A 9916-nucleotide genomic window follows, 5' to 3' on the forward strand; every position below is an offset into this window, starting at 1 on the left:
TAACATGAAGATTTATATATAAGAGGTGCTTCAACTGTGTTTTTGAATTAATTAAAAACAGAAGAATCCAGAAAACCTATATTATTGGAATATGTTTGAAATATTGCTGAATTAGAATGATGTAATCAAGAGTTCAAATCCTCACACCAAGGTTGAACAGCAAACATCCACCTTTCCTTTCTACATTCTTATCAGATTATATGAGCTATGTGAGAGTGATATTTTGGAAAGGCCTGGCTTCTTGCACAGCTATCACTTTACTGAGCGTATCTCATATGCCAGACATCATATCAGGTACTTTACATGCATTAGCTCCAACTCTGAGAACCAAAACTGTAAGTGATTGTTTAGTCACTAAGTTGTGTCTGACTCTCTGCTGCCCCCATAGACTGTAGCCCTCCTCTGTCCATGGGGATTCTTCAGGCAAGAATGCTCAAGTGGGTTACCATTTCCTTCTCCAGGGAATCTTCCCTACCCAGAGACCAAACCTGCATCTCCTGCATTGGCAGGCAGATTCTCTACCACTGAGCCACCAGGGAAGCCCCAGTAGGCAATTTGCCCCAGGTCCAAATGTTTATTAAAGGCAGGAATGGGATAAGAACCCCTTCCACTCCATCACAGTGTAAGTGTTTTCACAAGTACTCTAGCACAGCAGTCTCCAACCTTTTTGCACCAGAAATGAATTTCATGGAAGACCATTTTTCCAGGGACCAGGAGCAGAGAGGATGATTTGGGGATGATTCAAGTGCATTACATTTATTGTTCACTTTATCTGTAATCTGATGCTGCCGCTGATCTGAAAGGAACCACCAGGCCTTGGCCGGAGGTTGGGAACCTCTGCTGTAGCAGATCAAGGAGGAGATTTCAGAGTTGTGTGTTTGATGAGACTTAATAATTGGTATATGCCCACAAATCCGTCTCATTTTTATCTGTGCCTGGCATGTGGATGAAGAAATGAAACTCTGTTCGTGGTTCTCCCAGTTCTTGTGTCTTAGGACAGTGGTTTACAAGTATGATTCTCAGACCAATGTGATGGCTTATTCTAAGGACATATTAAAATGCAGATTCTCAGGCTCCATTTTTGACTTACTGAATCAGAAACCTGGGGATGGTGGGGGAGGGCAAAATTCTGTTTTCAGTCCTCCAGATGATCTTGATTCATACTAGTGTTTGAGCATCACTGCTTTAGGGCATCTTTTCAGAAGACAGTTTCAGCCGAAGGATACCTAGATATCAGTGGAGAAATGGGGGTAGAGTGACCAGCTGTCCCATTTGTTCAGGACTGAAGACTTTTCCAGATGGTTTTTAGTCTTAAAACCAGGACAGTCCTGGACAAAGTAGAATGACTTAGTTATTATATTAGTTTTTATTACTATCATAACAAATTACTAAAAACTTATAGCTTGAAACAAAAACATCTGTTATTTTTACAATTCTGTAGATCAGAATTCCAACATGAGTGTTACTGGGCTACAATCAGTGTTAATGAGGCTGTGTTTCTTTCTGAAGGTGTAGAAATAATACTTTTTTTTTTTTTTTTTTTAAGTTTCTAGAGGCCCCCTTGCTCTGACTTCAAAGCCAGCAATGCTATTTTTCTGTAACTAGCATCCTGTAGTCATATCTTCTTCTGACCATAGCTATGAAAGGTTCTTTGATTTTGAGGAAGGACCCATGTGATTAGATAGGGTAATCCAAGATAATCTTTCCTTCTTAAGATCCTTAATTTTCTCACATTTGTAAAGTCCCTCTTGCCATGAAAGGTAGCATATTTATAGGTTCCAGGAATTGAAATTCCTGGATTAGAATATTGTTTGGGAGCCAATATTCCGCCTACCACAGTTACCATGACTGGAAGTCTGGAATGTGGGAATTTTCAGTATTGAAACCAGTGAAGTCCTAGGCAGAACCAGGACAAGTTGGTCCCTTAATTGGGTGGTAGAGGGCAGAGAAGAGCTTTATTGCTTGTGGGAGTGGCCACATCATGCTGCAGTGAAAAAGACTCTAAAAGCAAGCTCTGAAGTCAGACAAAAGTCAAAAGGAGGCAGGTCTGTTATGAATTGCCTATTCTGTGATTTTGTGTAACCTGATCAAACTTCCTCTTTTCCATGCTTGTGACATGATCTCCCATTTGTGGATTTTTTTGTGTGTGTTGAGTATAACCACACTAATTTATTGTTATTCACTAACCATGGGTAATTCACTGTTGCTTATAAAATGCTACATTAACTACTACTACCATTTAGTTATCAAGTTTTGAGGGAAACAAAAACAAATCATGACTTTAATTGTCTGAATCTGGCTCTGTGTGTGTGATCAGCATGTGATCAGGGCCTTGCTGAGCCCTGAAGAGAACTGGGAAAATATATTAGCAGCAGTGCAGGCTGTAGTAGTAGCTCTTGCCGGGAAGTAATGTTCCATGAGTATTTTTATTGTATAGAGCATATAGTAAGGATTTATCTATTCCCTGTAAATATCTGACTGTCTCTAGTTCTACCATCTCTTCAGGTGAAACACCTCCAAAGAAAATGGCTTCTAAAGTGTCTGGAAATAAATGCACGTATAAAGTAGTGTTCATGCTGCTGAAGCTTTGTGAATTTAGTAGAAACATGGGTATATGAAACCAACAAGTGTTCCTCTTCATGTTAACCAGGAGACTGGGGGTGGAAGTGGTTGATGGTTTTGCCCCTGGAGGTCATAGGTGCTATCCTCCTCTACGTTATGACACTGACCCTTTTCTTTAAGGAGAGAGCATAGTCCTTGTAATGAAGATTGACATGGAAGGACTCAAATGCCAAATCTTTCCCTTATTCACTGTGTGAGCTAAGGGACATTTCTCATCTTTCTGATCTTAATTTTTCTCATATTTAAAAAATAATAATACCTTATATTTGTGTGAAAGTTAATACTGTTGTTTTTGCTGTTGTTTAGTCACTAAGTCATGTCCAACTCTTTGCAATCCCATGGACTGTAACCTGCCAGGCTCCTCTGTCCATGGGGATTCTCCAGGCAAGAATACTGGAGTGGGTTGTCATTTCCTTCTCCAAGGGATCTTCCCAACTCACGGACTGAATCTGCATCTCCTGCATTGGCAGGTGGATTCTTTACTGCTGAGCCACCAGGATATATTTGTTGTGAAAGTTAATAATAACATACATTAAGTAAGTATGAAGTGTCTGGGGCAGAGTTGTTAAAAATAAATAGTGATTATTAACATTATTGGTTCACTTTTCAAAGACATCTCCGGTAATAATTGCGGGTTTGTCAAGGTTGTTTAGTGTCAGTTCAGTTCAATCACTCAGTCATGTCCGACTCTTTGTGACCCCATGAATCGCAGCACGCCAGGGCTCCCTGTCCATCACCAACTCCTGCAGTTCACTCAGACTCACGTCCATCGAGTCAGTGATGCCATCCAGCCATCTCATCCTCTGTCATCCCCTTCTCCTCTTGCCCCCAATCCCTCCCAGCATCAGAGTCTTTTCCAATGAGTCAACTCTTCACATGAGGTGGCCAAAGTACTGGAGTCTCAGCTTTAACATCATTCCCTCCAAAGAAATCCCAGGGCTGATCTCCTTCAGAATGGACTGGTTGGATCTCCTTGCAGTCCAAGGGACTCTCAAGAGTCTTCTCCAACACCACAGTTCAAAAGCATCAATTCTTCAGTGCTCAGCTTTCTTCACAGTCCAACTCTCACATCCATACATGAAAAAACCATAGCCTTGACTAGACATAGTAGTAACTATTTTCACTCCTTGAAAGGCCATTCATTTAACACACTTTCTATTCTGTTTCAGGCTGAAACTGAGGGGATAAAATTAATAAATAAGTAATCCACATCTTCTAGGAACTCTTAGTCTCCAAGGAGAAATGACACTTGCTTGAATGGGAAGCATGAATTAGTGATGTTTGGAGAAGAGAGCACGCCACACTTTGGGAGCAGCATGACTGAACCAGAGCACAGAGGTGAGATCCAGCCTGGTGTGTGTTCGGAATTACACGTAGCTTGCTATGCTGCATCATATTAGGAAGGAAGTAGTCAGTTGAAGCTGAAGACACTAGCTGAAGCATGAAAGACCTCCTGCATGTTGGCAGGAAGCTTAGACATTATCTGTGCATGGTGGGGATCCATCAATGGTTTTAAGTAGGGAGTGATGTGATCTAATTAAGATTTTAAAAATGTCACTCCGGCCATTCTATGAAGAATGGATTGATGGGAGGGAAGGATGAAAGGAGATCAGTGAGTTGGCTTTTTCAACTATGTTATCTGCATTAAACAAGAATAAACTAAGGTTATTTCATAAGACTTCAATTAAAGAACTAAAAAGAGTGTGAGCAGGGTTAAGGGAACCACCAAGACTGTTAAAGTACTCTGGGACTAGCAACAGTGGGAATGGTTACCAACCCCAGGCATGAGGGCTGGAAGGAAGAAAATAGTAAGGGCTGGAGCACCCGATAGGAGCTGAAACCTTATTAGGGCATGTCCTCCAGAAGTTGACCCCAGAGGAGGATTACTGCATAAGTAATTTATTCAGGAAGTGCTTCCAGGGGGACTTGGTAAGGAAGTAGGGGAGAAAGATATGCATGGACGCAGTTTCCCCAGCATCAGTTGGAAGGAAGGTGCTGCACAATGAGTTAAGGTGGAAGGGAGTCAAAAGGTCTGGTGCCAGGTCCTCGGCCATGTAAATCATGCATATCTCTTATCTTTAGTTTGACCATCTGTAAGATAGGGAAAATGCATCCTTTCAGAGCCATTGTGGGCATGAAATAAGGAAGACTAAGGAAGGGCTTTGTGAGAGGGTATGCTAATGTCAGGTGCTCTGATGTAGGAAAATTGTAAATATTTTAACCTGATTAGTCTGGGGAATATGGGTTCAGAACTGGGGCCACGCGTGGGGGCTGCTCCTTAGGTCTCCTGGGCCCTGAGCCTGTGTTCTCGGCCTCATTTCAGACAGTATTTGGACACTATGACGAGCAGAAAAGATACTGCTGAATAAATTTTTATGATGTTAAGAGTAATTTGGAGAGATGTTTTTAAATATTGTCATTTTAAAAAATTGAGTATAGCACTTAAATAATGGTATGTACGTACAAAGTACTATGGTGATTTTATTTTTAAAAGCAAAAGTATCTTTCAGTAACTGTGAAGCTGGGGAGATCCCAGCTGGGAGAACGACGTCAGGTCTCATTGTCCTCTCAGCCCACTGAAGCCCCTCAATAAAATGGTTTAAACCTCCCCCAGCCACCCAAAAAAATAATCAAATGTATCTGATTTAGAGGCATTATTACAGTATGGCTCTGTTGGCAATTAAAACTGTTATCTTATTGGAAAGCTGAGGGCATATCAAATGAATAGAATTGTTGCTCCCTTAAATGATGTCAAAGTCTAGTGTTATTATTGGCATTTTATGTTTCCCCAAACTTTTCTATAAACATCTGGGCCATAGAGTAATTTCTTACTAAATAATAACATCCATGAGACTGTGAGAAACTTGGTAAAACTTTGATGTGAAGAACCCTCATTATTTCTGAATGAGAAAGAGATTATCTCGAGGAGAAAGGCAGAGTAGCAAAGTGCCGAGGCATCTGATTCCCTTATGATCAATGCACAAGTTAACTTCCTCTGGTGACAGCAGGAAATACTGGTAACCTTGGCAACACTGGTGGCCCTTCCCATCCTTTTTTAATTGAAATAGCTGTTGCTAGGATACACCCTAAAGCAAAACAGAAGAGAAAAGAGGGGGAGCAAGAGAATGAGAGATATGAGAATGGAAGGGGGAGAGAGAGAAAAAAAATAAGAAAGACAATGAAAATGAGAAAAGAGGGTAAAATGAAAATATTGGGTGGTATTTGAAGGGCAGACTTCCACTGATTACTACCAAAATGAAAGAGCATGGGGTGGGGTAATGGTAGAATGTTAGTTCCTGATTTACTAAACATCAATAATGCATAATTCATTTTGAGTTTTCTCATGCAAACTACATATCCTTAAATGTGGGTGTTTTCATATTGGGTTGGAAAAGAAATGTTTATTAGCTCTCTGTCCCTTACCAAACTCCCATCTGCATTCTTTCTTCTGAGGCCTCATTTCTTCACTAGTCTGAAAGTAAAATCACTGCAAAGAACAACATTATATTAAAATGCAGTGAATGCTCCCTGTCAAGAGGACACAGGTGACGTTTCTCCGGCATCTAGGGGAGACCATGACCCCATCATCCATGCTTCTGCCCTCACAGCTTCCGTCCATGCCTATGCTTGGCTATTGCCTGAAGACAACTTCAGCAGCTGACAACCTCTGAGTTCAGGGAACAGGTGATGGTTGCCCTGGGTGATTGTAGCTTTTGGTAGCCTGGGAGACATATTATGTAAAACTTACAATTGAAAAGAACTGCCAGCCCTGATGAACATTCGCCTCTCCTGTGGTATGGAGAAGAGTTACCCTGGCCTCATCCCCCGTTTCTAAAAAATGAGTGGGTCAGCCAAGGTAGTGCCAAAAGTAATTAGGTGGCTTTGACACCTTAGGCATTTTGCTACAATTGAAGGGGTTTTGTGTGCTTTGTTCACCGTGGTATCGTCAGCACCTAGATGGGCACCAAGAACACGGTCGGAGCTCAGTAAGTGCCGATGAATGAAAGAAAAGAAATCACTTCAACTTCCTGGGTCAGGGTCATCTTACCATTTTCAATTTTAGTTTAGGGGGAGCCCAGCCCTGACCTCTACAAATGGAATACCCAGGATTCAGCTTTTTATTAGAGTACCTCTTCTCTCATCAGGCGGATTGATTAAAAAATGGGTCTAGGATGAGTCAGAGATAATGGGACAGAGTGAGAATTTTTCTTAGAATTTCTAGCAAGAAACTTGCACTGTCTTCCCACTGGATGTGAAAGAGAATACGGAGCGTCCGCTTCTGCCTCGGCAATTTGCCATCATGGTGGCTTAAGACAAGAGCTAATCCTAACAGAGCAGAGTCAAAAAGTGAGAACTCCAACTCTCCTCCCAGAGGACTGCTCCCAAGGTCTCCCAAAGCGGCCCACCCCTGCAAGGTCACAGGAACCAGCATCAGCAGTTCCCATGCTGCACTGGAGTCACAGGTGTGCAGAGATGCTGAGATGCCTTTTTCCCAGTACAGTGTCTTACTTTTGTACCTGATAATTGAATCAGCATTGCTTGTCTCTTACCAAATTAATTTTTTAAATGGCTGTTTGCTTCTTCTGGAAACTTCCTTCCACATAGATGTGGTCTCTAGTACTTGGGATTTGACTGAAAAAGAGTTTTTCTCTCTTTCACATCTTTACCCCCATTCCATAGATGCTCCTGGATTCTTTGAATTTTCACCCAAACTCCCTTCTTAAAGATATCATCAATGAACACAAATCAATAAAACAGATACCAAGAAGCTTCTCACCCACCAACCTTTACAGTCCTTCAGACATAACTCAGTTTCAGGACCCACTACTCTAAGCAAAATATAAGAAATTCTACAGGGCTCAATCATTGTCAACATTCTATGGTTTTGAATAATTCATGATTTATATATAATCCTAAAATTTATAACTTAATTATTTTTATACCTCTGTTATCTGCTAAGTCGCTTCAGTCATGTCCAACTCTTCACGACCCCATGGACTACAGCCCACCAGGCTCCTCCGTCCATGGGGATTTTCCAGGCAAGAGTACTGGAGTGGGGTGCCATTGCCTTCTCCAACCCCTGTTATCTGCTAGGCATTAATCTAAAGAGTAGGTACTGCCTTCATGGAATTTACAATCTAGCAGGCTTGGGGAATGAGTAAATAATAAACAAGTGAAACAAGTAAACAATAAACAAGTCTTGTTTATTGTTTGCTACACAGATACAAAACTGCTACACAGATACAAAACTGGGTGATGTAACAGAGCTTTTCTGGGATGTCTGAGATCCACCTTAGCTAGCGTGGCCAAGAGGCCTCTTTGAGGAAGTGACAGTTGAACCAAGATCTAAATGATGAAAAGAAGTCGATTGTATGAAGACATGGTGGGGAGGTGGTTCTAGAAAGAAAAAACAAATTCTGTGAACCCTGAGGAGAGAATGAACTTAAGCTTTTGGAAAAAACAGGGATATGGTACTGAAGGAAGACATGAAAGCATAATATTTGAGGCAATCAAGAGCTTTATTTAGACATATTATGTTTACGAAGCAGGTTGAATACATTAGGTTGTAATACAGGAGAGAGGTTAGAGATGGAGATGTACATTTAGGATTAATTGGACTATAGATAGTACTTTAATTAAAGACTAAATGAAATCACCTGGGGACAGTGTGGCTGGAAACATGCAGAGGGCCAGAGAATTCCCACATATAAAAGAGGCTAAGCAAGCAGAGGAGGAGCTGCCAATTAGAATCTGGTAATGAAAATCCATAAAGTTGGAGAAAAACAAGAGTATAGTGTCAAACAATCAGAGAAGGGAAGAGTAAGCTGCATTGACTGTTGCTGAGATGTCAAGTTAGACGTGTACAGACATGTAACTGTTAGATTTGGTAACATCAGTTCCCTTGCCAAGAGGAGTTTCAAAGCCATGGTAGGCTGGAAGCAAGGCTGAACAGAGCTGAAGACTAAATAGGTAGCAATAAGGAGACACATCAACCAAGGACTATTCTTTCAAGAAGTTTGGCTGAAAAAAGAAAAAAATGGTGTAGTATTTGAAAAAGATTTGAGTTCAAGAGGTTTCCTCTACTTCCAAAGGTTGGAGGCAATAGAGCATTTTTGAATATGAAATCAATGATTTAGCATGAGACTTCCAACTTCCTGTCCCAAATTCAAAGGGCTTGGATGAACAAAGATAGATAAGTACTCTCTGAGAACCCTCGCAGGTCCCAAATATTGCAGTCTCAATCGTGTGCCCCAGTAGATCATTATATTTTGGTTTGTTGTTGCCTGACTTTTACAACTCTCAGATATTAAGCCAATTCCGAATCAGTTTCTTTATCAAACTGCTAATGCAACATTAGTTTCAGTCATCAAATCAAAGAAAAGTTCTCCTGGGTAGCTATAAATGGAAAAGGCAGAAATTAAATTTAGCCTAATATTAATATTTTAACAGAAAAATGAGTAGAAAAAGAAAAATAACAATGAAAAGTAATCCCTGCCAAAGCAATCCTATTTATCTTTCCATTTCCCACTATTTTGGTGTAAAAATAGTTTACCCTTTTCGTTTCAGGTGCTTTTGGGAAATGAGGAAAGCAGTCTGGGGCTAGGACTTGATATTATACCTATAACAGAATATAGACTAGGTTTTAGCATTTTTTAAACATTAAAAGCAAACAAAAAAAATGGATTAAAAGTTACGAGCAATTTCTGCCTTCTAGGAAGAAGTGGGAATTAACTTTGAGCAGAATATCCTTTGTTTTGGAAAGAGCTGTCCTCTGAAGATTCCTACGTTAGAAGAACCCCCACTGCCACCTGCCAGGGGGAAGAAGTGTCTACACTAATAGTAATGTTCTTATCCTGTTTTCTTATTTGGGTTGGTCAAACAAATGTTTATTTATCTGCTGTAGATGTCCATGATTGTTGGGTTAAAGTTGGGAATGGGCACTGGTCATGTAGAAAAGTAGTGTTTTTTACAGTCTGATTCTTAGACCACTCACATCAGCATTACTATGGAGTTGGCTAAAAGTCTTTGTAGATGGGCCCACATTACTTATTTTTGTGACTATTGTGTGGATATTCAACACATTTTTCAGAGGATCCTTATCAGTAGTATGCTCCTAAATGTTTACCCTATTGCCTCTTGAGTTGAGGGTGGGTAAAGCAGCAGCACTGATGTATATTATTCACCAATTCCTCCTCTTTCACTCCAAATAGGGAAATTAGAAGAATTATTTAACAAATCTGATGACAAGCGGAGTTTGGTGATTTTATTTTTTATCAAGGACTATTTTCACTAC

The 9916-nt window shown here is 40.5% G+C and overlaps 1 long non-coding RNA gene across 1 annotated transcript; it reads left to right on the plus strand.

Annotated features, from left to right (window-relative positions):
* Nucleotides 1-5511: 5511 nt before the first annotated feature.
* LOC147379962 (uncharacterized) lies at nucleotides 5512-9521 on the plus strand. Its single transcript, XR_015165202.1, has 2 exons — nucleotides 5512-8714; nucleotides 9338-9521. It is a non-coding gene; the product is annotated as an uncharacterized LOC147379962 (long non-coding RNA).
* The last annotated feature ends 395 nt before the right edge of the window (nucleotides 9522-9916 follow it).

This window comes from Bos grunniens, chromosome 1 (assembly GCF_055505025.1).
Source record: "Bos grunniens cultivar Pamir isolate PY7600 chromosome 1, Bosgru_T2T1.0, whole genome shotgun sequence".
NCBI classification, from domain to species: Eukaryota; Metazoa; Chordata; class Mammalia; order Artiodactyla; family Bovidae; genus Bos; species Bos grunniens.